The sequence below is a fragment of the Doryrhamphus excisus genome, unplaced genomic scaffold (assembly GCF_030265055.1).
Source record: "Doryrhamphus excisus isolate RoL2022-K1 unplaced genomic scaffold, RoL_Dexc_1.0 HiC_scaffold_25, whole genome shotgun sequence".
NCBI classification, from domain to species: Eukaryota; Metazoa; Chordata; class Actinopteri; order Syngnathiformes; family Syngnathidae; genus Doryrhamphus; species Doryrhamphus excisus.
Window position 1 is genome coordinate 152,501 of NW_026652243.1, and position 20,000 is coordinate 172,500.

General features: G+C 51.9%; 60 non-coding genes and 28 pseudogenes across 60 annotated transcripts in view; all 88 read left to right on the forward strand.

Annotated features, from left to right (window-relative positions):
• Positions 1 to 81, forward strand: part of LOC131116145 (5S ribosomal RNA) — a 119-nt gene extending 38 nt beyond the window's left edge. Inside the window, exon 1 of the ribosomal RNA XR_009123406.1 lies at positions 1 to 81. This exon is cut by the window's left edge and continues 38 nt beyond it. This is a non-coding gene — a ribosomal RNA (5S ribosomal RNA).
• A 111-nt stretch (positions 82 to 192) lies between these two features.
• Positions 193 to 301, forward strand: LOC131114010 (5S ribosomal RNA; annotated as a pseudogene).
• A 112-nt stretch (positions 302 to 413) lies between these two features.
• LOC131119057 (5S ribosomal RNA) lies at positions 414 to 531 on the forward strand. Its single transcript, XR_009126188.1, has one exon. It is a non-coding gene; the product is annotated as a 5S ribosomal RNA (ribosomal RNA).
• A 112-nt stretch (positions 532 to 643) lies between these two features.
• On the forward strand, positions 644 to 752 carry LOC131112749 (5S ribosomal RNA; annotated as a pseudogene).
• A 111-nt stretch (positions 753 to 863) lies between these two features.
• On the forward strand, positions 864 to 982 carry LOC131119145 (5S ribosomal RNA). Its single transcript, XR_009126273.1, has one exon. It is a non-coding gene; the product is annotated as a 5S ribosomal RNA (ribosomal RNA).
• Positions 983 to 1,094: 112 nt separating this feature from the next.
• Positions 1,095 to 1,213, forward strand: LOC131117166 (5S ribosomal RNA). Its single transcript, XR_009124391.1, has one exon. It is a non-coding gene; the product is annotated as a 5S ribosomal RNA (ribosomal RNA).
• A 112-nt stretch (positions 1,214 to 1,325) lies between these two features.
• On the forward strand, positions 1,326 to 1,444 carry LOC131115522 (5S ribosomal RNA). The gene has a single exon (XR_009122800.1). It is a non-coding gene; the product is annotated as a 5S ribosomal RNA (ribosomal RNA).
• A 111-nt stretch (positions 1,445 to 1,555) lies between these two features.
• LOC131112212 (5S ribosomal RNA) lies at positions 1,556 to 1,664 on the forward strand (annotated as a pseudogene).
• Positions 1,665 to 1,776: 112 nt separating this feature from the next.
• On the forward strand, positions 1,777 to 1,894 carry LOC131119058 (5S ribosomal RNA). The gene has a single exon (XR_009126189.1). It is a non-coding gene; the product is annotated as a 5S ribosomal RNA (ribosomal RNA).
• Positions 1,895 to 2,006: 112 nt separating this feature from the next.
• On the forward strand, positions 2,007 to 2,125 carry LOC131115120 (5S ribosomal RNA). The gene has a single exon (XR_009122409.1). It is a non-coding gene; the product is annotated as a 5S ribosomal RNA (ribosomal RNA).
• Positions 2,126 to 2,237: 112 nt separating this feature from the next.
• Positions 2,238 to 2,356, forward strand: LOC131118949 (5S ribosomal RNA). Its single transcript, XR_009126088.1, has one exon. It is a non-coding gene; the product is annotated as a 5S ribosomal RNA (ribosomal RNA).
• A 112-nt stretch (positions 2,357 to 2,468) lies between these two features.
• Positions 2,469 to 2,577, forward strand: LOC131113846 (5S ribosomal RNA; annotated as a pseudogene).
• A 112-nt stretch (positions 2,578 to 2,689) lies between these two features.
• Positions 2,690 to 2,808, forward strand: LOC131116369 (5S ribosomal RNA). The gene has a single exon (XR_009123619.1). It is a non-coding gene; the product is annotated as a 5S ribosomal RNA (ribosomal RNA).
• A 111-nt stretch (positions 2,809 to 2,919) lies between these two features.
• Positions 2,920 to 3,038, forward strand: LOC131114360 (5S ribosomal RNA). The gene has a single exon (XR_009121672.1). It is a non-coding gene; the product is annotated as a 5S ribosomal RNA (ribosomal RNA).
• Positions 3,039 to 3,149: 111 nt separating this feature from the next.
• Positions 3,150 to 3,268, forward strand: LOC131118475 (5S ribosomal RNA). Its single transcript, XR_009125653.1, has one exon. It is a non-coding gene; the product is annotated as a 5S ribosomal RNA (ribosomal RNA).
• A 112-nt stretch (positions 3,269 to 3,380) lies between these two features.
• On the forward strand, positions 3,381 to 3,499 carry LOC131117567 (5S ribosomal RNA). Its single transcript, XR_009124781.1, has one exon. It is a non-coding gene; the product is annotated as a 5S ribosomal RNA (ribosomal RNA).
• A 112-nt stretch (positions 3,500 to 3,611) lies between these two features.
• LOC131116146 (5S ribosomal RNA) lies at positions 3,612 to 3,730 on the forward strand. The gene has a single exon (XR_009123407.1). It is a non-coding gene; the product is annotated as a 5S ribosomal RNA (ribosomal RNA).
• Positions 3,731 to 3,841: 111 nt separating this feature from the next.
• Positions 3,842 to 3,950, forward strand: LOC131114012 (5S ribosomal RNA; annotated as a pseudogene).
• Positions 3,951 to 4,062: 112 nt separating this feature from the next.
• Positions 4,063 to 4,180, forward strand: LOC131119059 (5S ribosomal RNA). The gene has a single exon (XR_009126190.1). It is a non-coding gene; the product is annotated as a 5S ribosomal RNA (ribosomal RNA).
• Positions 4,181 to 4,292: 112 nt separating this feature from the next.
• Positions 4,293 to 4,401, forward strand: LOC131112750 (5S ribosomal RNA; annotated as a pseudogene).
• Positions 4,402 to 4,512: 111 nt separating this feature from the next.
• Positions 4,513 to 4,631, forward strand: LOC131119157 (5S ribosomal RNA). The gene has a single exon (XR_009126285.1). It is a non-coding gene; the product is annotated as a 5S ribosomal RNA (ribosomal RNA).
• Positions 4,632 to 4,743: 112 nt separating this feature from the next.
• LOC131117167 (5S ribosomal RNA) lies at positions 4,744 to 4,862 on the forward strand. Its single transcript, XR_009124392.1, has one exon. It is a non-coding gene; the product is annotated as a 5S ribosomal RNA (ribosomal RNA).
• A 112-nt stretch (positions 4,863 to 4,974) lies between these two features.
• Positions 4,975 to 5,093, forward strand: LOC131115523 (5S ribosomal RNA). The gene has a single exon (XR_009122801.1). It is a non-coding gene; the product is annotated as a 5S ribosomal RNA (ribosomal RNA).
• A 111-nt stretch (positions 5,094 to 5,204) lies between these two features.
• On the forward strand, positions 5,205 to 5,313 carry LOC131112213 (5S ribosomal RNA; annotated as a pseudogene).
• A 112-nt stretch (positions 5,314 to 5,425) lies between these two features.
• Positions 5,426 to 5,543, forward strand: LOC131119060 (5S ribosomal RNA). Its single transcript, XR_009126191.1, has one exon. It is a non-coding gene; the product is annotated as a 5S ribosomal RNA (ribosomal RNA).
• A 112-nt stretch (positions 5,544 to 5,655) lies between these two features.
• On the forward strand, positions 5,656 to 5,774 carry LOC131115132 (5S ribosomal RNA). Its single transcript, XR_009122420.1, has one exon. It is a non-coding gene; the product is annotated as a 5S ribosomal RNA (ribosomal RNA).
• Positions 5,775 to 5,886: 112 nt separating this feature from the next.
• Positions 5,887 to 6,005, forward strand: LOC131118950 (5S ribosomal RNA). Its single transcript, XR_009126090.1, has one exon. It is a non-coding gene; the product is annotated as a 5S ribosomal RNA (ribosomal RNA).
• A 112-nt stretch (positions 6,006 to 6,117) lies between these two features.
• On the forward strand, positions 6,118 to 6,226 carry LOC131113847 (5S ribosomal RNA; annotated as a pseudogene).
• Positions 6,227 to 6,338: 112 nt separating this feature from the next.
• On the forward strand, positions 6,339 to 6,457 carry LOC131114361 (5S ribosomal RNA). The gene has a single exon (XR_009121673.1). It is a non-coding gene; the product is annotated as a 5S ribosomal RNA (ribosomal RNA).
• Positions 6,458 to 6,568: 111 nt separating this feature from the next.
• Positions 6,569 to 6,687, forward strand: LOC131114362 (5S ribosomal RNA). Its single transcript, XR_009121674.1, has one exon. It is a non-coding gene; the product is annotated as a 5S ribosomal RNA (ribosomal RNA).
• A 111-nt stretch (positions 6,688 to 6,798) lies between these two features.
• Positions 6,799 to 6,917, forward strand: LOC131115552 (5S ribosomal RNA). The gene has a single exon (XR_009122831.1). It is a non-coding gene; the product is annotated as a 5S ribosomal RNA (ribosomal RNA).
• Positions 6,918 to 7,029: 112 nt separating this feature from the next.
• LOC131116504 (5S ribosomal RNA) lies at positions 7,030 to 7,148 on the forward strand. The gene has a single exon (XR_009123750.1). It is a non-coding gene; the product is annotated as a 5S ribosomal RNA (ribosomal RNA).
• Positions 7,149 to 7,260: 112 nt separating this feature from the next.
• Positions 7,261 to 7,379, forward strand: LOC131117579 (5S ribosomal RNA). The gene has a single exon (XR_009124792.1). It is a non-coding gene; the product is annotated as a 5S ribosomal RNA (ribosomal RNA).
• A 112-nt stretch (positions 7,380 to 7,491) lies between these two features.
• On the forward strand, positions 7,492 to 7,600 carry LOC131112622 (5S ribosomal RNA; annotated as a pseudogene).
• A 111-nt stretch (positions 7,601 to 7,711) lies between these two features.
• Positions 7,712 to 7,820, forward strand: LOC131114224 (5S ribosomal RNA; annotated as a pseudogene).
• Positions 7,821 to 7,932: 112 nt separating this feature from the next.
• LOC131119062 (5S ribosomal RNA) lies at positions 7,933 to 8,050 on the forward strand. Its single transcript, XR_009126193.1, has one exon. It is a non-coding gene; the product is annotated as a 5S ribosomal RNA (ribosomal RNA).
• Positions 8,051 to 8,162: 112 nt separating this feature from the next.
• On the forward strand, positions 8,163 to 8,281 carry LOC131118198 (5S ribosomal RNA). Its single transcript, XR_009125364.1, has one exon. It is a non-coding gene; the product is annotated as a 5S ribosomal RNA (ribosomal RNA).
• A 112-nt stretch (positions 8,282 to 8,393) lies between these two features.
• LOC131113700 (5S ribosomal RNA) lies at positions 8,394 to 8,502 on the forward strand (annotated as a pseudogene).
• Positions 8,503 to 8,614: 112 nt separating this feature from the next.
• Positions 8,615 to 8,732, forward strand: LOC131112141 (5S ribosomal RNA; annotated as a pseudogene).
• Positions 8,733 to 8,844: 112 nt separating this feature from the next.
• On the forward strand, positions 8,845 to 8,963 carry LOC131118463 (5S ribosomal RNA). The gene has a single exon (XR_009125639.1). It is a non-coding gene; the product is annotated as a 5S ribosomal RNA (ribosomal RNA).
• A 112-nt stretch (positions 8,964 to 9,075) lies between these two features.
• Positions 9,076 to 9,194, forward strand: LOC131118951 (5S ribosomal RNA). The gene has a single exon (XR_009126091.1). It is a non-coding gene; the product is annotated as a 5S ribosomal RNA (ribosomal RNA).
• Positions 9,195 to 9,306: 112 nt separating this feature from the next.
• LOC131112909 (5S ribosomal RNA) lies at positions 9,307 to 9,415 on the forward strand (annotated as a pseudogene).
• Positions 9,416 to 9,527: 112 nt separating this feature from the next.
• Positions 9,528 to 9,646, forward strand: LOC131114363 (5S ribosomal RNA). Its single transcript, XR_009121675.1, has one exon. It is a non-coding gene; the product is annotated as a 5S ribosomal RNA (ribosomal RNA).
• A 111-nt stretch (positions 9,647 to 9,757) lies between these two features.
• On the forward strand, positions 9,758 to 9,876 carry LOC131115553 (5S ribosomal RNA). The gene has a single exon (XR_009122832.1). It is a non-coding gene; the product is annotated as a 5S ribosomal RNA (ribosomal RNA).
• Positions 9,877 to 9,987: 111 nt separating this feature from the next.
• LOC131115354 (5S ribosomal RNA) lies at positions 9,988 to 10,106 on the forward strand. Its single transcript, XR_009122635.1, has one exon. It is a non-coding gene; the product is annotated as a 5S ribosomal RNA (ribosomal RNA).
• A 112-nt stretch (positions 10,107 to 10,218) lies between these two features.
• Positions 10,219 to 10,337, forward strand: LOC131118476 (5S ribosomal RNA). The gene has a single exon (XR_009125654.1). It is a non-coding gene; the product is annotated as a 5S ribosomal RNA (ribosomal RNA).
• A 112-nt stretch (positions 10,338 to 10,449) lies between these two features.
• LOC131117591 (5S ribosomal RNA) lies at positions 10,450 to 10,568 on the forward strand. The gene has a single exon (XR_009124803.1). It is a non-coding gene; the product is annotated as a 5S ribosomal RNA (ribosomal RNA).
• A 112-nt stretch (positions 10,569 to 10,680) lies between these two features.
• On the forward strand, positions 10,681 to 10,799 carry LOC131115727 (5S ribosomal RNA). Its single transcript, XR_009122999.1, has one exon. It is a non-coding gene; the product is annotated as a 5S ribosomal RNA (ribosomal RNA).
• Positions 10,800 to 10,910: 111 nt separating this feature from the next.
• Positions 10,911 to 11,019, forward strand: LOC131114260 (5S ribosomal RNA; annotated as a pseudogene).
• A 112-nt stretch (positions 11,020 to 11,131) lies between these two features.
• Positions 11,132 to 11,249, forward strand: LOC131119064 (5S ribosomal RNA). The gene has a single exon (XR_009126194.1). It is a non-coding gene; the product is annotated as a 5S ribosomal RNA (ribosomal RNA).
• A 112-nt stretch (positions 11,250 to 11,361) lies between these two features.
• On the forward strand, positions 11,362 to 11,478 carry LOC131112021 (5S ribosomal RNA; annotated as a pseudogene).
• A 112-nt stretch (positions 11,479 to 11,590) lies between these two features.
• LOC131114211 (5S ribosomal RNA) lies at positions 11,591 to 11,699 on the forward strand (annotated as a pseudogene).
• Positions 11,700 to 11,811: 112 nt separating this feature from the next.
• Positions 11,812 to 11,930, forward strand: LOC131117930 (5S ribosomal RNA). The gene has a single exon (XR_009125131.1). It is a non-coding gene; the product is annotated as a 5S ribosomal RNA (ribosomal RNA).
• Positions 11,931 to 12,042: 112 nt separating this feature from the next.
• On the forward strand, positions 12,043 to 12,161 carry LOC131116370 (5S ribosomal RNA). Its single transcript, XR_009123620.1, has one exon. It is a non-coding gene; the product is annotated as a 5S ribosomal RNA (ribosomal RNA).
• A 112-nt stretch (positions 12,162 to 12,273) lies between these two features.
• Positions 12,274 to 12,392, forward strand: LOC131117890 (5S ribosomal RNA). The gene has a single exon (XR_009125093.1). It is a non-coding gene; the product is annotated as a 5S ribosomal RNA (ribosomal RNA).
• A 112-nt stretch (positions 12,393 to 12,504) lies between these two features.
• On the forward strand, positions 12,505 to 12,613 carry LOC131113065 (5S ribosomal RNA; annotated as a pseudogene).
• Positions 12,614 to 12,725: 112 nt separating this feature from the next.
• Positions 12,726 to 12,834, forward strand: LOC131113740 (5S ribosomal RNA; annotated as a pseudogene).
• Positions 12,835 to 12,946: 112 nt separating this feature from the next.
• Positions 12,947 to 13,065, forward strand: LOC131118380 (5S ribosomal RNA). Its single transcript, XR_009125542.1, has one exon. It is a non-coding gene; the product is annotated as a 5S ribosomal RNA (ribosomal RNA).
• A 112-nt stretch (positions 13,066 to 13,177) lies between these two features.
• LOC131118766 (5S ribosomal RNA) lies at positions 13,178 to 13,296 on the forward strand. Its single transcript, XR_009125918.1, has one exon. It is a non-coding gene; the product is annotated as a 5S ribosomal RNA (ribosomal RNA).
• Positions 13,297 to 13,408: 112 nt separating this feature from the next.
• On the forward strand, positions 13,409 to 13,517 carry LOC131111686 (5S ribosomal RNA; annotated as a pseudogene).
• Positions 13,518 to 13,629: 112 nt separating this feature from the next.
• On the forward strand, positions 13,630 to 13,748 carry LOC131117337 (5S ribosomal RNA). Its single transcript, XR_009124558.1, has one exon. It is a non-coding gene; the product is annotated as a 5S ribosomal RNA (ribosomal RNA).
• A 112-nt stretch (positions 13,749 to 13,860) lies between these two features.
• On the forward strand, positions 13,861 to 13,969 carry LOC131112659 (5S ribosomal RNA; annotated as a pseudogene).
• A 112-nt stretch (positions 13,970 to 14,081) lies between these two features.
• On the forward strand, positions 14,082 to 14,200 carry LOC131118434 (5S ribosomal RNA). The gene has a single exon (XR_009125604.1). It is a non-coding gene; the product is annotated as a 5S ribosomal RNA (ribosomal RNA).
• Positions 14,201 to 14,312: 112 nt separating this feature from the next.
• On the forward strand, positions 14,313 to 14,421 carry LOC131113441 (5S ribosomal RNA; annotated as a pseudogene).
• A 112-nt stretch (positions 14,422 to 14,533) lies between these two features.
• LOC131117931 (5S ribosomal RNA) lies at positions 14,534 to 14,652 on the forward strand. Its single transcript, XR_009125133.1, has one exon. It is a non-coding gene; the product is annotated as a 5S ribosomal RNA (ribosomal RNA).
• Positions 14,653 to 14,764: 112 nt separating this feature from the next.
• Positions 14,765 to 14,883, forward strand: LOC131116788 (5S ribosomal RNA). The gene has a single exon (XR_009124025.1). It is a non-coding gene; the product is annotated as a 5S ribosomal RNA (ribosomal RNA).
• A 112-nt stretch (positions 14,884 to 14,995) lies between these two features.
• LOC131112094 (5S ribosomal RNA) lies at positions 14,996 to 15,114 on the forward strand (annotated as a pseudogene).
• A 112-nt stretch (positions 15,115 to 15,226) lies between these two features.
• LOC131118400 (5S ribosomal RNA) lies at positions 15,227 to 15,345 on the forward strand. Its single transcript, XR_009125566.1, has one exon. It is a non-coding gene; the product is annotated as a 5S ribosomal RNA (ribosomal RNA).
• A 112-nt stretch (positions 15,346 to 15,457) lies between these two features.
• Positions 15,458 to 15,566, forward strand: LOC131111687 (5S ribosomal RNA; annotated as a pseudogene).
• Positions 15,567 to 15,678: 112 nt separating this feature from the next.
• Positions 15,679 to 15,797, forward strand: LOC131118435 (5S ribosomal RNA). Its single transcript, XR_009125605.1, has one exon. It is a non-coding gene; the product is annotated as a 5S ribosomal RNA (ribosomal RNA).
• Positions 15,798 to 15,909: 112 nt separating this feature from the next.
• Positions 15,910 to 16,028, forward strand: LOC131116431 (5S ribosomal RNA). The gene has a single exon (XR_009123678.1). It is a non-coding gene; the product is annotated as a 5S ribosomal RNA (ribosomal RNA).
• A 112-nt stretch (positions 16,029 to 16,140) lies between these two features.
• On the forward strand, positions 16,141 to 16,249 carry LOC131113066 (5S ribosomal RNA; annotated as a pseudogene).
• Positions 16,250 to 16,361: 112 nt separating this feature from the next.
• Positions 16,362 to 16,470, forward strand: LOC131113741 (5S ribosomal RNA; annotated as a pseudogene).
• Positions 16,471 to 16,582: 112 nt separating this feature from the next.
• LOC131116789 (5S ribosomal RNA) lies at positions 16,583 to 16,701 on the forward strand. Its single transcript, XR_009124026.1, has one exon. It is a non-coding gene; the product is annotated as a 5S ribosomal RNA (ribosomal RNA).
• Positions 16,702 to 16,813: 112 nt separating this feature from the next.
• On the forward strand, positions 16,814 to 16,932 carry LOC131111552 (5S ribosomal RNA). Its single transcript, XR_009121262.1, has one exon. It is a non-coding gene; the product is annotated as a 5S ribosomal RNA (ribosomal RNA).
• A 112-nt stretch (positions 16,933 to 17,044) lies between these two features.
• Positions 17,045 to 17,163, forward strand: LOC131116284 (5S ribosomal RNA). The gene has a single exon (XR_009123539.1). It is a non-coding gene; the product is annotated as a 5S ribosomal RNA (ribosomal RNA).
• Positions 17,164 to 17,275: 112 nt separating this feature from the next.
• Positions 17,276 to 17,384, forward strand: LOC131113442 (5S ribosomal RNA; annotated as a pseudogene).
• Positions 17,385 to 17,496: 112 nt separating this feature from the next.
• Positions 17,497 to 17,615, forward strand: LOC131116790 (5S ribosomal RNA). Its single transcript, XR_009124027.1, has one exon. It is a non-coding gene; the product is annotated as a 5S ribosomal RNA (ribosomal RNA).
• A 112-nt stretch (positions 17,616 to 17,727) lies between these two features.
• Positions 17,728 to 17,846, forward strand: LOC131117564 (5S ribosomal RNA). The gene has a single exon (XR_009124778.1). It is a non-coding gene; the product is annotated as a 5S ribosomal RNA (ribosomal RNA).
• A 112-nt stretch (positions 17,847 to 17,958) lies between these two features.
• Positions 17,959 to 18,077, forward strand: LOC131111553 (5S ribosomal RNA). The gene has a single exon (XR_009121263.1). It is a non-coding gene; the product is annotated as a 5S ribosomal RNA (ribosomal RNA).
• A 112-nt stretch (positions 18,078 to 18,189) lies between these two features.
• LOC131118404 (5S ribosomal RNA) lies at positions 18,190 to 18,308 on the forward strand. Its single transcript, XR_009125571.1, has one exon. It is a non-coding gene; the product is annotated as a 5S ribosomal RNA (ribosomal RNA).
• A 112-nt stretch (positions 18,309 to 18,420) lies between these two features.
• LOC131118006 (5S ribosomal RNA) lies at positions 18,421 to 18,539 on the forward strand. The gene has a single exon (XR_009125202.1). It is a non-coding gene; the product is annotated as a 5S ribosomal RNA (ribosomal RNA).
• Positions 18,540 to 18,651: 112 nt separating this feature from the next.
• On the forward strand, positions 18,652 to 18,760 carry LOC131113832 (5S ribosomal RNA; annotated as a pseudogene).
• A 112-nt stretch (positions 18,761 to 18,872) lies between these two features.
• Positions 18,873 to 18,991, forward strand: LOC131118911 (5S ribosomal RNA). Its single transcript, XR_009126052.1, has one exon. It is a non-coding gene; the product is annotated as a 5S ribosomal RNA (ribosomal RNA).
• Positions 18,992 to 19,103: 112 nt separating this feature from the next.
• LOC131117601 (5S ribosomal RNA) lies at positions 19,104 to 19,222 on the forward strand. The gene has a single exon (XR_009124813.1). It is a non-coding gene; the product is annotated as a 5S ribosomal RNA (ribosomal RNA).
• A 112-nt stretch (positions 19,223 to 19,334) lies between these two features.
• Positions 19,335 to 19,443, forward strand: LOC131111688 (5S ribosomal RNA; annotated as a pseudogene).
• A 112-nt stretch (positions 19,444 to 19,555) lies between these two features.
• On the forward strand, positions 19,556 to 19,674 carry LOC131118668 (5S ribosomal RNA). The gene has a single exon (XR_009125828.1). It is a non-coding gene; the product is annotated as a 5S ribosomal RNA (ribosomal RNA).
• Positions 19,675 to 19,786: 112 nt separating this feature from the next.
• On the forward strand, positions 19,787 to 19,905 carry LOC131116432 (5S ribosomal RNA). The gene has a single exon (XR_009123679.1). It is a non-coding gene; the product is annotated as a 5S ribosomal RNA (ribosomal RNA).
• The last annotated feature ends 95 nt before the right edge of the window (positions 19,906 to 20,000 follow it).

A 20,000-nucleotide genomic window follows, 5' to 3' on the forward strand; every position in this document is an offset into this window, starting at 1 on the left:
CCGATCTCGGAAGCTAAGCAGGGGCGGGCCTGATTAGTACTTGGATGGGAGACCGACTGGGAATACCAGGTGCTGTAAGCTTTTTATGGTTTCTGCTCTAGCCTGACAGCAGAGGGCGCTGTTTGACACTTTTTGCTTGATCTAGTTTGGCCTGCGTCGCCTTCAAATAAGATCTTTTCAGTTGTCCTGGCAGCTTTCGGCCATACTACCCTGAAAACGCCCAATCTTGGAAGCTAAGCAGGGGCGGGCCTGGTTTGTACTTGGATGGGAGACCGCCTGTGAATACCAGGTGCTGCAAGCTTTTTATGGTTTCTGCTCTTGCCTGACAGCAGAGGGCGCTGTTTGACACTTTTTGCTGTAGTCTAGTTTGGCCTGTGTCACCTTCAAATAGGATCTTTTCAGTTGACCTGGCAGCTTAGGCCATACTACCCTGAAAACGCCCGATCTCGTACGATCTCGGAAGCTAAGCAGGGCCGGGCCTGGTTAGTACTTGGATGGGAGACCGCCTGTGAATACCAGGTGCTGTAAGCTTTTTATGGTTTCTGCTCTTGCCTGACAGCAGAGGGCGCTGTTTGACACTTTTTGCTGTAGTCTAGTTTGGCCTGCGTCGCCTTCAAATAGGATCTTTACAGTTGCCCTGGCAGCTTACGGCCACACTACCCTGAAAACGCCTGATCTCGGAAGCTAAGCAGGGGAGGGCCTGGTTAGTACTTGGATGGGAGACCGCCTGGGAATACCAGGTGCTGTAAGCTTTTTATGGTTTCTGCTCTAGCCTGACAGCAGAGGGCGCTGTTTGACACTTTTTGCTGGATCTAAATTGGCCTGCGTCGCCTTCAAATAAGATCTTTTCAGTTGTCCTGGCAGCTTACGGCCATACCACCCTGAAAACGCCTGATCTCGTCCGATCTCGGAAGCTAAGCAGGGGCGGGCCTGGTTAGTACTTGGATGGGAGACCGCCTGGGAATACCAGGTGCTGTAAGCTTTTCATGGTTTCTGCTCTTGCCTGACAGCAGAGGGCGCTGTTTGACACTTTTTGCTGGAGTCTAGTTTGGCCTGCGTCTTCTTCAAATAGGATCTTTTCAGTTGCCCTGGCAGCTTACGGCCATACTACCCTGAAAACGCCCGATCTCGTCCGATCTCGGAAGCTAAGCAGGGGCGGGACTGGTTAGTACTTGGATGGGAGACCGCCTGGGAATACCAGGTGCTGTAAGCTTTTCATGGTTTCTGCTCTTGCCTGACAGCAGAGGGCGCTGTTTGACATGTTTTGCTGGAGTCTAGTTTGGCCTGCGTCACCTTCAAATAGGATCTTTTCAGTTGACCTGGCAGCTTACGGCTATACTACCCTGAAAACGCCCGATCTCGTCCGATCTCGGAAGCTAAGCAGGGGCGGGCCTGGTTAGTACTTGGATGGGAGACCGCCTGGGAATACCAGGTGCTGTAAGCTTTTTATGGTTTCTGCTCTAGCCTGACAGCAGAGGGCGCTGTTTGACACTTTTTGCTTGATCTAGTTTGGCCTGCGTCGCCTTCAAATAAGATCTTTTCAGTTGTCCTGGCAGCTTACGGCCATACTACCCTGAAAACGCCCGATCTCGGAAGCTAAGCAGGGGCGGGCCTGGTTAGTACTTGGATGGGAGACCGCCTGTGAATACCAGGTGCTGTAAGCTTTTTATGGTTTCTGCTCTTGCCTGACAGCAGAGGGCGCTGTTTGACACTTTTTGCTGTAGTCTAGTTTGGCCTGTGTCACCTTCAAATAGGATCTTTTCAGTTGACCTGGCAGCTTAGGCCATACTACCCTGAAAACGCCCGATCTCGTACGATCTCGGAAGCTAAGCAGGGCCGGGCCTGGTTAGTACTTGGATGGGAGACCGCCTGTGAATACCAGGTGCTGTAAGCTTTTTATGGTTTCTGCTCTTGCCTGACAGCAGAGGGCGCTGTTTGACACTTTTTGCTGTAGTCTAGTTTGGCCTGCGTCACCTTCAAATAGGATCTTTTCAGTTGACCTGGCAGCTTACGGCCATACTACCCTGAAAACGCCCGATCTCGTCCGATCTCGGAAGCTAAGCAGGGGCAGGCCTGGTTAGTACTTGGATGGGAGACCGCCTGGGAATACCAGGTGCTGTAAGCTTTTCATGGTTTCTGCTCTTGCCTGACAGCAGAGGGCGCTGTTTGACATGTTTTGCTGGAGTCTAGTTTGTCCTGCGTCGCCTTCAAATAGGATCTTTTCAGTCGCCTTGGCAGCTTTTGGCCATACTACCCTGAAAACGCCCGATCTCGTCCGATCTCGGAAGCTAAGCAGGGGCGGTCCTGGTTAGTACTTGGATGGGAGACCGCCTGGGATTACCAGGTGCTGTAAGCTTTTTATGGTTTCTGCTCTTGCCTGACAGCAGAGGGCGCTGTTTGACACTTTTTGCTGGAGTCTAGTTTGGCCTGCGTCTTCTTCAAATAGGATCTTTTCAGTTGTCCTGGCAGGTTACGGCCATACTATCCTGAAAACGCCCGATCTCGGAAGCTAAGCAGGGGCGGGCCTGGTTAGTACTTGGATGGGAGACCGCCTGTGAATACCAGGTGCTGTAAGCTTTTTATGGTTTCTGCTCTTGCCTGACAGCAGAGGGCGCTGTTTGACACTTTTTGCTGTAGTCTAGTTTGGCCTGCGTCACCTTCAAATAGGATCTTTTCAGTTGACCTGGCAGCTTACGGCCATACTACCCTGAAAACACCCGATCTCGTCCGATCTCGGAAGCTAAGCAGGGGCGGGCCTGGTTAGTACTTGGATGGGAGACCGCCTGGGAATACCAGGTGCTGTAAGCTTTTTATGGTTTCTGCTCTAGCCTGACAGCAGAGGGCGCTGTTTGACACTTTTTGCTGGATCTAGTTTGGCCTGCGTCGCCTTCAAATAAGATCTTTTCAGTTGTCCTGGCAGCTTACGGCCATACTACCCTGAAAACGCCCGATCTCGTCCGATCTCGGAAGCTAAGCAGGGGCGGGCCTGGTTAGTACTTGGATGGGAGACCGCCTGGGAATACCAGGTGCTGTAAGCTTTTTGTGGTTTCTGCTCTAGCCTGACAGCAGAGGGCGCTGTTTGACACTTTTTGCTGGATCTAGTTTGGCCTGCGTCGCCTTCAAATAGGATCTTTTCAGTTGTCCTGGCAGCTTACGGCCATACTACCCTGAAAACGCCCGATGTCGTCCGATCTCGGAAGCTAAGCAGGAGCGGGCCTGGTTAGTACTTGGATGGGAGACCGCCTGGGAATACCAGGTGCCGTAAGCTTTTTATGGTTTCTGCTCTTGCCTGACAGCAGAGGGCGCTGTTTGACACTTTTTGCTATAGTCTAGTTTGGCCTGCGTCGCCTTCAAATAGGATCTTTTCAGTTGATGTGGCAGCTTACGGCCATACTACCCTGAAAACGCCCGATCTCGTCCGATCTCGGAAGCTAAGCAGGGGCGGGCCTGGTTAGTACTTGGATGGGAGACCGCCTGGGAATACCAGGTGCCGTAAGCTTTTCATGGTTTCTGCTCTTGCCTGACAGCAGAGGGCGCTGTTTGACATGTTTTGCTGGAGTCTAGTTTGGCCTGCGTCACCTTCAAATAGGATCTTTTCAGTTGACCTGGCAGCTTACGGCCATACTACCCTGAAAACGCCCGATCTCGTCCGATCTCGGAAGCTAAGCAGGGGCGGGCCTGATTAGTACTTGGATGGGAGACCGACTGGGAATACCAGGTGCTGTAAGCTTTTTATGGTTTCTGCTCTAGCCTGACAGCAGAGGGCGCTGTTTGACACTTTTTGCTTGATCTAGTTTGGCCTGCGTCGCCTTCAAATAAGATCTTTTCAGTTGTCCTGGCAGCTTTCGGCCATACTACCCTGAAAACGCCCAATCTTGGAAGCTAAGCAGGGGCGGGCCTGGTTTGTACTTGGATGGGAGACCGCCTGTGAATACCAGGTGCTGCAAGCTTTTTATGGTTTCTGCTCTTGCCTGACAGCAGAGGGCGCTGTTTGACACTTTTTGCTGTAGTCTAGTTTGGCCTGTGTCACCTTCAAATAGGATCTTTTCAGTTGACCTGGCAGCTTAGGCCATACTACCCTGAAAACGCCCGATCTCGTACGATCTCGGAAGCTAAGCAGGGCCGGGCCTGGTTAGTACTTGGATGGGAGACCGCCTGTGAATACCAGGTGCTGTAAGCTTTTTATGGTTTCTGCTCTTGCCTGACAGCAGAGGGCGCTGTTTGACACTTTTTGCTGTAGTCTAGTTTGGCCTGCGTCGCCTTCAAATAGGATCTTTACAGTTGCCCTGGCAGCTTACGGCCACACTACCCTGAAAACGCCTGATCTCGGAAGCTAAGCAGGGGAGGGCCTGGTTAGTACTTGGATGGGAGACCGCCTGGGAATACCAGGTGCTGTAAGCTTTTTATGGTTTCTGCTCTAGCCTGACAGCAGAGGGCGCTGTTTGACACTTTTTGCTGGATCTAAATTGGCCTGCGTCGCCTTCAAATAAGATCTTTTCAGTTGTCCTGGCAGCTTACGGCCATACCACCCTGAAAACGCCTGATCTCGTCCGATCTCGGAAGCTAAGCAGGGGCGGGCCTGGTTAGTACTTGGATGGGAGACCGCCTGGGAATACCAGGTGCTGTAAGCTTTTCATGGTTTCTGCTCTTGCCTGACAGCAGAGGGCGCTGTTTGACACTTTTTGCTGGAGTCTAGTTTGGCCTGCGTCTTCTTCAAATAGGATCTTTTCAGTTGCCCTGGCAGCTTACGGCCATACTACCCTGAAAACGCCCGATCTCGTCCGATCTCGGAAGCTAAGCAGGGGCGGGACTGGTTAGTACTTGGATGGGAGACCGCCTGGGAATACCAGGTGCTGTAAGCTTTTCATGGTTTCTGCTCTTGCCTGACAGCAGAGGGCGCTGTTTGACATGTTTTGCTGGAGTCTAGTTTGGCCTGCGTCACCTTCAAATAGGATCTTTTCAGTTGACCTGGCAGCTTACGGCTATACTACCCTGAAAACGCCCGATCTCGTCCGATCTCGGAAGCTAAGCAGGGGCGGGCCTGGTTAGTACTTGGATGGGAGACCGCCTGGGAATACCAGGTGCTGTAAGCTTTTTATGGTTTCTGCTCTAGCCTGACAGCAGAGGGCGCTGTTTGACACTTTTTGCTTGATCTAGTTTGGCCTGCGTCGCCTTCAAATAAGATCTTTTCAGTTGTCCTGGCAGCTTACGGCCATACTACCCTGAAAACGCCCGATCTCGGAAGCTAAGCAGGGGCGGGCCTGGTTAGTACTTGGATGGGAGACCGCCTGTGAATACCAGGTGCTGTAAGCTTTTTATGGTTTCTGCTCTTGCCTGACAGCAGAGGGCGCTGTTTGACACTTTTTGCTGTAGTCTAGTTTGGCCTGTGTCACCTTCAAATAGGATCTTTTCAGTTGACCTGGCAGCTTAGGCCATACTACCCTGAAAACGCCCGATCTCGTACGATCTCGGAAGCTAAGCAGGGCCGGGCCTGGTTAGTACTTGGATGGGAGACCGCCTGTGAATACCAGGTGCTGTAAGCTTTTTATGGTTTCTGCTCTTGCCTGACAGCAGAGGGCGCTGTTTGACACTTTTTGCTGTAGTCTAGTTTGGCCTGCGTCACCTTCAAATAGGATCTTTTCAGTTGACCTGGCAGCTTACGGCCATACTACCCTGAAAACGCCCGATCTCGTCCGATCTCGGAAGCTAAGCAGGGGCAGGCCTGGTTAGTACTTGGATGGGAGACCGCCTGGGAATACCAGGTGCTGTAAGCTTTTCATGGTTTCTGCTCTTGCCTGACAGCAGAGGGCGCTGTTTGACATGTTTTGCTGGAGTCTAGTTTGTCCTGCGTCGCCTTCAAATAGGATCTTTTCAGTCGCCTTGGCAGCTTTTGGCCATACTACCCTGAAAACGCCCGATCTCGTCCGATCTCGGAAGCTAAGCAGGGGCGGTCCTGGTTAGTACTTGGATGGGAGACCGCCTGGGATTACCAGGTGCTGTAAGCTTTTTATGGTTTCTGCTCTTGCCTGACAGCAGAGGGCGCTGTTTGACACTTTTTGCTGGAGTCTAGTTTGGCCTGCGTCTTCTTCAAATAGGATCTTTTCAGTTGTCCTGGCAGGTTACGGCCATACTATCCTGAAAACGCCCGATCTCGGAAGCTAAGCAGGGGCGGGCCTGGTTAGTACTTGGATGGGAGACCGCCTGTGAATACCAGGTGCTGTAAGCTTTTTATGGTTTCTGCTCTTGCCTGACAGCAGAGGGCGCTGTTTGACACTTTTTGCTGTAGTCTAGTTTGGCCTGCGTCACCTTCAAATAGGATCTTTTCAGTTGACCTGGCAGCTTACGGCCATACTACCCTGAAAACGCCCGATCTCGTCCGATCTCGGAAGCTAAGCAGGGGCGGGCCTGGTTAGTACTTGGATGGGAGACCGCCTGGGAATACCAGGTGCTGTAAGCTTTTTATGGTTTCTGCTCTAGCCTGACAGCAGAGGGCGCTGTTTGACACTTTTTGCTGGATCTAGTTTGGCCTGCGTCGCCTTCAAATAAGATCTTTTCAGTTGTCCTGGCAGCTTACGGCCATACTACCCTGAAAACGCCCGATCTCGTCCGATCTCGGAAGCTAAGCAGGGGCGGGCCTGGTTAGTACTTGGATGGGAGACCGCCTGGGAATACCAGGTGCTGTAAGCTTTTTGTGGTTTCTGCTCTAGCCTGACAGCAGAGGGCGCTGTTTGACACTTTTTGCTGGATCTAGTTTGGCCTGCGTCGCCTTCAAATAAGATCTTTTCAGTTGACCTGGCAGCTTGCGGCCATACTACCCTGAAAACGCCCGATCTCGTCCGATCTCGGAAGCTAAGCAGGGGCGGGCCTGGTTAGTACTTGGATGGGAGACCGCCTGGGAATACCAGGTGCTGTAAGCTTTTTATGGTTTCTGCTCTTGCCTGACAGCAGAGGGCGCTGTTTGACACTTTTTGCTGGAGTCTAGTTTGGCCTGCGTCGCCTTCAAATAGGATCTTTTCAGTTGTCCTGGCAGCTTACGGCCATACTACCCTAAAAACGCCCGATCTCGTCCGATCTCGGAAGCTAAGCAGGGGCGGGCCTGGTTAGTACTTGGATGGGAGACCGCCTGGGAATACCAGGTGCCGTAGGCTTTTTATGGTTTCTGCTCTTGCCTGACAGCAGAGGGCGCTGTTTGACACTTTTTGCTGGAGTCTCGTTTGGCCTGCGTCGCCTTCAAATAGGATCTTTTCAGTTGATGTGGCAGCTTACGGCCATACTACCCTGAAAACGCCCGATCTCGTCCGATCTCGGAAGCTAAGCAGGGGCGGGCCTGGTTAGTACTTGGATGGGAGACCGCCTGGGAATACCAGGTGCCGTAAGCTTTTCATGGTTTCTGCTCTTGCCTGACAGCAGAGGGCGCTGTTTGACATGTTTTGCTGGAGTCTAGTTTGGCCTGCGTCACCTTCAAATAGGATCTTTTCAGTTGACCTGGCAGATTACGGCCATACTACCCTGAAAACGCCCGATCTCGGAAGCTAAGCAGGGGCGGGCCTGGTTAGTACTTGGATGGGAGACCGCCTGGGAATACCAGGTGCTGTAAGCTTTTTATGGTTTCTGCTCTAGCCTGACAGCAGAGGGCGCTGTTTGACACTTTTTGCTTGATCTAGTTTGGCCTGCGTCGCCTTCAAATAAGATCTTTTCAGTTGTCCTGGCAGCTTTCTGCCATACTACCCTGAAAACGCCCAATCTCGGAAGCTAAGCAGGGGCGGGCCTGGTTTGTACTTGGATGGGAGACCGCCTGTGAATACCAGGTGCTGTAAGCTTTTTATGGTTTCTGCTCTTGCCTGACAGCAGAGGGCGCTGTTTGACACTTTTTGCTGTAGTCTAGTTTGGCCTGTGTCACCTTCAAATAGGATCTTTTCAGTTGACCTGGCAGCTTAGGCCATACTACCCTGAAAACGCCCGATCTCGTACGATCTCGGAAGCTAAGCAGGGCCGGGCCTGGTTAGTACTTGGATGGGAGACCGCCTGTGAATACCAGGTGCTGTAAGCTTTTTATGGTTTCTGCTCTTGCCTGACAGCAGAGGGCGCTGTTTGACACTTTTTGCTGTAGTCTAGTTTGGCCTGCGTCACCTTCAAATAGGATCTTTTCAGTTGACCTGGCAGCTTACGGCCATACTACCCTGAAAACGCCCGATCTCGTCCGATCTCGGAAGCTAAGCAGGGGCGGTCCTGGTTAGTACTTGGATGGGAGACCGCCTGGGATTACCAGGTGCTGTAAGCTTTTTATGGTTTCTGCTCTTGCCTGACAGCAGAGGGCGCTGTTTGACACTTTTTGCTGGAGTCTAGTTTGGCCTGCGTCTTCTTCAAATAGGATCTTTTCAGTTGTCCTGGCAGCTTACGGCCATACTACCCTGAAAAAGCCCGATCTCGGAAGCTAAGCAGGGGCGGGCCTGGTTAGTACTTGGATGGGAGACCGCCTGTGAATACCAGGTGCTGTAAGCTTTTTATGGTTTCTGCTCTTGCCTGACAGCAGAGGGCGCTGTTTGACACTTTTTGCTGTAGTCTAGTTTGGCCTGTGTCACCTTCAAATAGGATCTTTTCAGTTGACCTGGCAGCTTAGGCCATACTACCCTGAAAACGCCCGATCTCGTACGATCTCGGAAGCTAAGCAGGGCCGGGCATGGTTAGTACTTGGATGGGAGACCGCCTGTGAATACCAGGTGCTGTAAGCTTTTTATGGTTTCTGCTCTTGCCTGACAGCAGAGGGCGCTGTTTGACACTTTTTGCTGTAGTCTAGTTTGGCCTGCGTCACCTTCAAATAGGATCTTTTCAGTTGACCTGGCAGCTTACGGCCATACTACCCTGAAAACGCCCGATCTCGTCCGATCTCGGAAGCTAAGCAGGGGCAGGCCTGGTTAGTACTTGGATGGGAGACCGCCTGAGAATACCAGGTGCTGTAAGCTTTTCATGGTTTCTGCTCTTGCCTGACAGCAGAGGGCGCTGTTTGACATGTTTTGCTGGAGTCTAGTTTGTCCTGCGTCGCCTTCAAATAGGATCTTTTCAGTTGCCTTGGCAGCTTTTGGCCATACTACCCTGAAAACGCCCGATCTCGTCCGATCTCGGAAGCTAAGCAGGGGCGGTCCTGGTTAGTACTTGGATGGGAGACCGCCTGGGATTACCAGGTGCTGTAAGCTTTTTATGGTTTCTGCTCTTGCCTGACAGCAGAGGGCGCTGTTTGACACTTTTTGCTGGAGTCTAGTTTGGCCTGCGTCTTCTTCAAATAGGATCTTTTCAGTTGTCCTGGCAGCTTACGGCCATACTATCCTGAAAACGCCCGATCTCGGAAGCTAAGCAGGGGCGGGCCTGGTTAGTACTTGGATGGGAGACCGCCTGTGAATACCAGGTGCTGTAAGCTTTTTATGGTTTCTGCTCTTGCCTGACAGCAGAGGGCGCTGTTTGACACTTTTTGCTGTAGTCTAGTTTGGCCTGCGTCACCTTCAAATAGGATCTTTTCAGTTGACCTGGCAGCTTACGGCCATACTACCCTGAAAACGCCCGATCTCGTCCGATCTCGGAAGCTAAGCAGGGGCGGGCCTGGTTAGTACTTGGATGGGAGACCGCCTGGGAATACCAGGTGCTGTAAGCTTTTTATGGTTTCTGCTCTAGCCTGACAGCAGAGGGCGCTGTTTGACACTTTTTGCTGGATCTAGTTTGGCCTGCGTCGCCTTCAAATAAGATCTTTTCAGTTGTCCTGGCAGCTTGCGGCCATACTACCCTGAAAACGCCCGATCTCGTCCGATCTCGGAAGCTAAGCAGGGGCGGGCCTGGTTAGTACTTGGATGGGAGACCGCCTGGGAATACCAGGTGCTGTAAGCTTTTTGTGGTTTCTGCTCTAGCCTGACAGCAGAGGGCGCTGTTTGACACTTTTTGCTGGATCTAGTTTGGCCTGCGTCGCCTTCAAATAAGATCTTTTCAGTTGACCTGGCAGCTTACGGCCATACTACCCTGAAAACGCCCGATCTCGTCCGATCTCGGAAGCTAAGCAGGGGTGGGCCTGGTTAGTACTTGGATGGGAGACCGCCTGGGAATACCAGGTGCTGTAAGCTTTTTATGGTTTCTGCTCTTGCCTGACAGCAGAGGGCGCTGTTTGACACTTTTTGCTGGAGTCTAGTTTGGCCTGCGTCGCCTTCAAATAGGATCTTTTCAGTTGTCCTGGCAGCTTACGGCCATACTACCCTGAAAACGCCCGATGTCGTCCGATCTCGGAAGCTAAGCAGGAGCGGGCCTGGTTAGTACTTGGATGGGAGACCGCCTGGGAATACCAGGTGCCGTAAGCTTTTTATGGTTTCTGCTCTTGCCTGACAGCAGAGGGCGCTGTTTGACACTTTTTGCTGGAGTCTAGTTTGGCCTGCGTCGCCTTCAAATAGGATCTTTTCAGTTGATGTGGCAGCTTACGGCCATACTACCCTGAAAACGCCCGATCTCGTCCGATCTCGGAAGCTAAGCAGGGGCGGGCCTGGTTAGTACTTGGATGGGAGACCGCCTGGGAATACCAGGTGCCGTAAGCTTTTCATGGTTTCTGCTCTTGCCTGACAGCAGAGGGCGCTGTTTGACATGTTTTGCTGGAGTCTAGTTTGGCCTGCGTCACCTTCAAATAGGATCTTTTCAGTTGACTTGGCAGCTTACGGCCATACTACCCTGAAAACGCCCGATCTCGTCCGATCTCGGAAGCTAAGCAGGGGCGGGCCTGGTTAGTACTTGGATGGGAGACCGACTGGGAATACCAGGTGCTGTAAGCTTTTTATGGTTTCTGCTCTAGCCTGACAGCAGAGGGCGCTGTTTGACACTTTTTGCTTGATCTAGTTTGGCCTGCGTCGCCTTCAAATAAGATCTTTTCAGTTGTCCTGGCAGCTTTCGGCCCTACTACCCTGAAAACGCCCAATCTCGGAAGCTAAGCAGGGGCGGGCCTGGTTTGTACTTGGATGGGAGACCGCCTGTGAATACCAGGTGCTGCAAGCTTTTTATGGTTTCTGCTCTTGCCTGACAGCAGAGGGCGCTGTTTGACACTTTTTGCTGTAGTCTAGTTTGGCCTGTGTCACCTTCAAATAGGATCTTTTCAGTTGACCTGGCAGCTTAGGCCATACTACCCTGAAAACGCCCGATCTCGTACGATCTCGGAAGCTAAGCAGGGCCGGGCCTGGTTAGTACTTGGATGGGAGACCGCCTGTGAATACCAGGTGCTGTAAGCTTTTTATGGTTTCTGCTCTTGCCTGACAGCAGAGGGCGCTGTTTGACACTTTTTGCTGTAGTCTAGTTTGGCCTGCGTCACCTTCAAATAGGATCTTTTCAGTTGACCTGGCAGCACGGCCATACTACCCTGAAAACGCCCGATCTCGTCCGATCTCGTAAGCTAAACAGGGGTGGGCCTGGTTAGTACTTGGATGGGAGACCGCCTGGGAATACCAGGTGCTGTAAGCCTTTTATGGTTTCTGCTCATGCCTGACAGCAGAGGGCGCTGTTTGACACTTTTTGCTGGAGTCTAGTTTGGCCTGCGTCGCCTTCAAATAGGATCTTTTCAGTTGACCTGGCAGCTTACGGCCAAACTACCCTGAAAACGCCCGATCTCAGACGCAAAGCAGGGGCGGGCCTGGTTAGTACTTGGATGGGAGACCGCCTGGGAATACCAGGTGCTGTAAGATTTTTATGGTTTCTGCTCTTGCCTGACAGCAGAGGGCGCTGTTTGACACTTTTTGCCAGAGTCTAGTTTGGCCTGCGTCACCTTCAAATAGGATCTTTTCAGTTGACCTGGCAGCTTACGGCCATACTACCCTGAAAACGCCCGATCTCGTCAGATCTCGGAAGCTAAGCAGGGGCGGGCCTGGTTAGTACTTGGATGGGAGACCGCCTGGGAATACCAGGTGCTGAAAGATTTTTATGGTTTCTGCTCTTGCCTGACAGCAGAGGGCGCTGTTTGACACTTTTTGCCAGCGTCTAGTTTGGCCTGCGTCACCTTCAAATAGGATCTTTTCAGTTGACCTGGCAGCTTACGGCCATACTACCCTGAAAACGCCCGATCTCGTCAGATCTCGGAAGCTAAGCAGGGGCGGGCCTGGTTAGTACTTGGATGGGAGACCGCCTGGAAATACCAGGTGCTGTAAGCTTTATATGGTTTCTGCTCTTGCCTGACAGCAGAGGGCGCTGTTTGACACTTTTTGCTGGAGTCTAGTTTGGCCTGCGTCACCTTCAAATAGGATCTTTTCAGTTGACCTGGCAGCTTACGGCCATACTACCCTTAAAACGCCTGATCTCGTCTGATCTCGGAAGCTAAGCAGGGGCGGGCCTGGTTAGTACTTGGATGGGAGACCGCCTGGGAATACCAGGGGCTGTAAGCTTTTTATGGTTTCTGCTCTTGCCTGACAGCAGAGGGCGCTGTTTGACACTTTTTGCTGGAGTCTAGTTTGGCCTGCGTCACCTTCAAATAGGATCTTTTCAGTTCACCTGGCAGCTTACGGCCATACTACCCTGAAATCGCCCGATCTCGGAAGCTAAGCAGGGGCGGGCCTGGTTAGTATTTGGATGGGAGACCGCCTGGGAATACCAGGTGCTGTAAGCTTTTTATGGTTTCTGCTCTCGCCTGACAGCAAAGGGCGCTGTTTGACACTTTTTGCCAGAGTCTAGTTTGGCCTGCGTTGCCTTCAAATAGGATCTTTTCAGTTGATCTTGCAGCTTACGGCCAAACTACCCTGAAAACGCCCGATCTCGGACGCTAAGCAGGGGCGGGCCTGGTTAGTACTTGGATGGGAGACCGTCTGGGAATACCAGGTGCTGTAAGCTTTTTATGGTTTCTGTTCTTGCCTGACAGCAAAGGGCGCTGTTTGACACTTTTTGCCAGCGTCTAGTTTGGCCTGCGTCACCTTCAAATAGGATCTTTTCAGTTGACCTGGCAGCTTACGGCCATACTACCCTGAAAACGCCCGATCTGGTCAGATCTCGGAAGCTAAGCAGGGGCGGGCCTGGTTAGTACTTGGATGGGAGACCGCCTGGGAATACCAGGTGCTGAAAGCTTTTTATGGTTTCTGCTCTTGCCTGACAGCAGAGGGCGCTGTTTGACACTTTTTGCTGGAGTCTAGTTTGGCCTGCGTCACCTTCAAATAGGATCTTTTCAGTTGACCTGGCAGCTTACGGACATGCTACCCTTAAAACGCCTGATCTCGTCCGATCTCAGAAGCTAAGCAGGGGCTGGCCTGGTTAGTACTTGGATGGGAGACCGCCTGGGAATACCAGGTGCTGTAAGCTTTTTATGGTTTCTGCTCTTGCCTGACAGCAGAGGGCGCTGTTTGACACTTTTTGCTGGAGTCTAGTTTGGCCTGCGTCACCTTCAAATAGGATCTTTTCAGTTCACCTGGCAGCTTACGGCCATACTACCCTGAAAACGCCCGATCTCGGAAGCTAAGCAGGGGCGGGCCTGGTTAGTACTTGGATGGGAGACCGCCTGGGAATACCAGGTGCTGTAAGCTTTTTATGGTTTCTGCTCTTGCCTGACAGCAAAGGGCGCTGTTTGACACTTTTTGCCAGAGTCTAGTTTGGCCTGCGTCGCCTTCAAATAGGATCTTTTCAGTTGATCTGGCAGCTTACGGCCATACTATCCTGAAAAAGCCCGATCTCGTCCGATCTCGGAAGCTAAGCAGGGGCGGGCCTGGTTAGTACTTGGATGGGAGACCGCCTGGGAATACCAGGTGCTGTAAGCTTTATATGGTTTCTGCTCTTGCCTGACAGCAGAGGGCGCTGTTTGACACTTTTTGCTGGAGTCTAGTTTGGCCTGCGTCGCCTTCAAATAGGATCTTTTCAGTTCACCTGGCAGCTTACGGCCATACTACCCTGAAAACGCCCGATCTCGGAAGCTAAGTAGGGGCGGGCCTGGTTAGTACCTGGATGGGAGACCGCCTGGGAATACCAGGTGCTGTAAGCTTTTTATGGTTTCTGCTCTTGCCTGACAGCAAAGGGCGCTGTTTGACACTTTTTGCCAGAGTCTAGTTTGGCCTGCGTCGCCTTCAAATAGGATCTTTTCAGTTGATCTGGCAGCTTACGGCCATACTATCCTGAAAAAGCCCGATCTCGTCCGATCTCGGAAGCTAAGCAGGGGCGGGCCTGGTTAGTACTTGGATGGGAGACCGCCTGGAAATACCAGGTGCTGTAAGCTTTATATGGTTTCTGCTCTTGCCTGACAGCAGAGGGCGCTGTTTGACACTTTTTGCTGGAGTCTAGTTTGGCCTGCGTCACCTTCAAATAGGATCTTTTCAGTTGATCTGGCAGCTTACGGCCATACTACCCTGAAAACGCCCGATCTCGGACGCTAAGCAGGGGCGGGCCTGGTTAGTACTTGGATGGGAGACCGCCTGGGAATACCAGGAGCTGTAAGCTTTTTATGGTTTCTGCTCTTGCCTGACAGCAAAGGGCGCTGTTTGACACTTTTTGCCAGAGTCTAGTTTGGCCTGCGTCACCTTCAAATAGGATCTTTTCAGTTGACCTGGCAGCTTACGGCCATACTACCCTGAAAACGCCCGATCTCGTCAGATCTCGGAAGCTAAGCAGGGGCGGGCCTGGTTAGTACTTGGATGGGAGACCGCCTGGGAATACCAGGTGCTGAAAGATTTTTATGGTTTCTGCTCTTGCCTGACAGCAGAGGGCGCTGTTTGACACTTTTTGCCAGCGTCTAGTTTGGCCTGCGTCACCTTCAAATAGGATCTTTTCAGTTGACCTGGCAGCTTACGGCCATACTACCCTGAAAACGCCCGATCTCGTCAGATCTCGGAAGCTAAGCAGGGGCGGGCCTGGTTAGTACTTGGATGGGAGACCGCCTGGGAATACCAGGTGCTGAAAGCTTTTTATGGTTTCTGCTCTTGCCTGACAGCAGAGGGCGCTGTTTGACACTTTTTGCTGGAGTCTAGTTTGGCCTGCGTCACCTTCAAATAGGATCTTTTCAGTTGACCTGGCAGCTTACGGACATACTACCCTTAAAACGCCTGATCTCGTCCGATCTCGGAAGCTAAGCAGGGGCTGGCCTGGTTAGTATGTGGATGGGAGACCGCCTGGGAATACCAGGTGCTGTAAGCTTTTTATGGTTTCTGCTCTTGCCTGACAGCAGAGGGCGCTGTTTGACACTTTTTGCTGGAGTCTAGTTTGACCTGCGTCGCCTTCAAATAAGATTTTTTCAGTTGCCCTGGCAGCTTACGGCCATACTACCCTTAAAACGCCTGATCTCGTCCGATCTCGGAAGCTAAGCAGGGGGTGGCCTGGTTAGTACTTGGATGGGCGACCGCCTGGGAATACCAGGTGCTGTGAGCTTTTTATGGTTTCTGCTCTTGCCTGACAGCAGAGGGCGCTGTTTGACACTTTTTGCTGGAGTCTAATTTGGCCTGCGTCACCTTCAAATAGGATCTTTTCAGTTCACCTGGCAGCTTACGGCCATACTACCCTGAAAACGCCCGATCTCGGAAGCTAAGCAGGGGCGGGCCTGGTTAGTACTTGGATGGGAGACCGCCTGGGAATACCAGGTGCTGTAAGCTTTTTATGGTTTCTGCTCTTGCCTGACAGCAAAGGGCGCTGTTTGACACTTTTTGCCAGAGTCTAGTTTGGCCTGCGTTGCCTTCAAATAGGATCTTTTCAGTTGATCTGGCAGCTTACGGCCATACTATCCTGAAAAAGCCCGATCTCGTCCGATCTCGGAAGCTAAGCAGGGGCGGGCCTGGTTAGTACTTGGATGGGAGACCGCCTGGAAATACCAGGTGCTGTAAGCTTTATATGGTTTCTGCTCTTGCCTGATAGCAGAGGGCGCTGTTTGACACTTTTTGCTGGAGTCTAGTTTGGCCTGCGTCACCTTCAAATAGGATCTTTTCAGTTGACCTGGCAGCTTACGGCCATACTACCCTTAAAACGCCTGATCTCGTCCGATCTCGGAAGCTAAGCAGGGGCGGGCCTGGTTAGTACTTGGATGGGAGACCGCCTGGGAATACCAGGTGCTGTAAGCTTTTTATGGTTTCTGCTCTTGCCTGACAGCAGAGGGCGCTGTTTGACACTTTTTGCTGGAGTCTAGTTTGGCCTGCGTCACCTTCAAATAGGATCTTTTCAGTTCACCTGGCAGCTTACGGCCATACTACCCTGAAATCGCCCGATCTCGGAAGCTAAGCAGGGGCGGGCCTGGTTAGTATTTGGATGGGAGACCGCCTGGGAATACCAGGTGCTGTAAGCTTTTTATGGTTTCTGCTCTTGCCTGACAGCAAAGGGCGCTGTTTGACACTTTTTGCCAGAGTCTAGTTTGGCCTGCGTTGCCTTCAAATAGGATCTTTTCAGTTGATCTTGCAGCTTACGGCCAAACTACCCTGAAAACGCCCGATCTCGGACGCTAAGCAGGGGCGGGCCTGGTTAGTACTTGGATGGGAGACCGTCTGGGAATACCAGGTGCTGTAAGCTTTTTATGGTTTCTGTTCTTGCCTGACAGCAAAGGGCGCTGTTTGACACTTTTTGCCAGCGTCTAGTTTGGCCTGCGTCACCTTCAAATAGGATCTTTTCAGTTGACCTGGCAGCTTACGGCCATACTACCCTGAAAACGCCCGATCTCGTCAGATCTCGGAAGCTAAGCAGGGGCGGGCCTGGTTAGTACTTGGATGGGAGACCGCCTGGGAATACCAGGTGCTGAAAGCTTTTTATGGTTTCTGCTCTTGCCTGACAGCAGAGGGCGCTGTTTGACACTTTTTGCTGGAGTCTAGTTTGGCCTGCGTCACCTTCAAATAGGATCTTTTCAGTTGACCTGGCAGCTTACGGACATACTACCCTTAAAACGCCTGATCTCGTCCGATCTCGGAAGCTAAGCAGGGGCTGGCCTGGTTAGTATTTGGATGGGAGACCGCCTGGGAATACCAGGTGCTGTAAGCTTTTTATGGTTTCTGCTCTTGCCTGACAGCAGAGGGCGCTGTTTGACACTTTTTGCTGGAGTCTAGTTTGACCTGCGTCGCCTTCAAATAAGATTTTTTCAGTTGCCCTTAAAGCTTACGGCCATACTACCCTGAAAAAGCCCGATCTCGTCCGATCTCGGAAGCTAAGCAGGGGCGGGCCTGGTTAGTACTTGGATGGGAGACCGCCTGGGAATACCAGGTGCTGTAAGCTTTATATGGTTTCTGCTCTTGCCTGACAGCAGAGGGCGCTGTTTGACACTTTTTGCTGGAGTCTAGTTTGGCCTGCGTCACCTTCAAATAGGATCTTTTCAGTTGATCTGGCAGCTTACGGCCATACTACCCTGAAAACGCCCGATCTCGGACGCTAAGCAGGGGCGGGCCTGGTTAGTACTTGGATGGGAGACCGCCTGGGAATACCAGGAGCTGTAAGCTTTTCATGGTTTCTGCTCTTGCCTGACAGCAAAGGGCGCTGTTTGACACTTTTTGCCAGAGTCTAGTTTGGCCTGCGTCACCTTCAAATAGGATCTTTTCAGTTGACCTGGCAGCTTACGGCCATACTACCCTGAAAACGCCCGATCTCGTCAGATCTCGGAAGCTAAGCAGGGGCGGGCCTGGTTAGTACTTGGATGGGAGACCGCCTGGGAATACCAGGTGCTGAAAGCTTTTTATGGTTTCTGCTCTTGCCTGACAGCAGAGGGCGCTGTTTGACACTTTTTGCCAGCGTCTAGTTTGGCCTGCGTCACCTTCAAATAGGATCTTTTCAGTTGACCTGGCAGCTTACAGCCATACTACCCTGAAAACGCCCGATCTCGTCAGATCTCGGAAGCTAAGCAGGGGCGGGCCTGGTTAGTACTTGAATGGGAGACCGCCTGGGAATACCAGGTGCTGAAAGCTTTTTATGGTTTCTGCTCTTGCCTGACAGCAGAGGGCGCTGTTTGACACTTTTTGCTGGAGTCTAGTTTGGCCTGCGTCACCTTCAAATAGGATCTTTTCAGTTGACCTGGCAGCTTACGGACATACTACCCTTAAAACGCCTGATCTCGTCCGATCTCGGAAGCTAAGCAGGGGCTGGCCTGGTTAGTATTTGGATGGGAGACCGCCTGGGAATACCAGGTGCTGTAAGCTTTTTATGGTTTCTGCTCTTGCCTGACAGCAGAGGGCGCTGTTTGACACTTTTTGCTGGAGTCTAGTTTGACCTGCGTCGCCTTCAAATAAGATTTTTTCAGTTGCCCTTAAAGCTTACGGCCATACTACCCTGAAAACGCCCGATCTCGTCCGATCTCGGAAGCTAAGCAGGGGCTGGCCTGGTTAGTACTTGGATGGGAGACCGCCTGCGAATACCAGGTGCTTTAAGCTTTTTATGGTTTCTGCTCTTGCCTGACAGCAGAGGGCGCTGTTTGACACTTTTTGCTGGAGTCTAGTTTGGCCTGCGTCGCCTTCAAATAGGATCTTTTCAGTTGATCGGGCAGCTTACGGTCATACTACCCTGAAAACGCCCGATCTCGTCCGATCTCGTAAGCTAAACAGGGGTGGGCCTGGTTAGTACTTGGATGGGAGACCGCCTGGGAATACCAGGTGCTGTAAACCTTTTATGGTTTCTGCTCATGCCTGACAGCAGAGGGCGCTGTTTGACACTTTTTGCTGGAGTCTAGTTTGGCCTGCGTCGCCTTCAAATAGGATCTTTTCAGTTGACCTGGCAGCTTACGGCCAAACTACCCTGAAAACGCCCGATCTCGGACGCAAAGCAGGGGCGGGCCTGGTTAGTACTTGGATGGGAGACCGCCTGGGAATACCAGGTGCTGTAAGCTTTTTATGGTTTCTGCTCTTGCCTGACAGCAAAGGGCGCTGTTTGACACTTTTTGCCAGCGTCTAGTTTGGCCTGCGTCACCTTCAAATAGGATGTTTTCAGTTGACCTGGCAGCTTACGGCCATACTACCCTGAAAACGCCCGATCTTGTCCGATCTCGGAAGCTAAGCAGGGGCGGGCCTGGTTAGTACTTGGATGGGAGACCGCCTGGGAATACCAGATGCTGAAAGCTTTTTATGGTTTCTACTCTTGCCTGACAGCAGAGGGCGCTGTTTGACACTTTTTGCTGGAGTCTAGTTTGGCCTGCGTCACCTTCAAATAGGATCTTTTCAGTTGACCTGGCAGCTTACGGCCATACTACCCTTAAAACGCCTGATCTCGTCCGATCTCGGAAGCTAAGCAGGGGCTGGCCTGGTTAGTACTTGGATGGGCGACCGCCTGGGAATACCAGGTGCTGTAAGCTTTTTATGGTTTCTGCTCTTGCCTGACAGCAGAGGGCGCTGTTTGACACTTTTTGCTGGAGTCTAATTTGGCCTGCGTCACCTTCAAATAGGATCTTTTCAGTTCACCTGGCAGCTTACGGCCATACTACCCTGAAAACGCCCGATCTCGGAAGCTAAGCAGGGGCGGGCCTGGTTAGTACTTGGATGGGAGACCGCCTGGGAATACCAGGTGCTGTAAGCTTTTTATGGTTTCTGCTCTTGCCTGACAGCAAAGGGCGCTGTTTGACACTTTTTGCCAGAGTCTAGTTTGGCCTGCGTTGCCTTCAAATAGGATCTTTTCAGTTGATCTGGCAGCTTACGGCCATACTATCCTGAAAAAGCCCGATCTCGTCCGATCTCGGAAGCTAAGCAGGGGCGGGCCTGGTTAGTACTTGGATGGGAGACCGCTTGGAAATACCAGGTGCTGTAAGCTTTATATGGTTTCTGCTCTTGCCTGACAGCAGAGGGCGCTGTTTGACACTTTTTGCTGGAGTCTAGTTTGGCCTGCGTCACCTTCAAATAGGATCTTTTCAGTTGACCTGGCAGCTTACGGCCATACTACCCTTAAAACGCCTGATCTCGTCCGATCTCGGAAGCTAAGCAGGGGCGGGCCTGGTTAGTACTTGGATGGGAGACCGCCTGGGAATACCAGGTGCTGTAAGCTTTTTATGGTTTCTGCTCTTGCCTGACAGCAGAGGGCGCTGTTTTACACTTTCTGCTGGAGTCTAGTTTGGCCTGTGTCGCCTTCAAATAAGATTT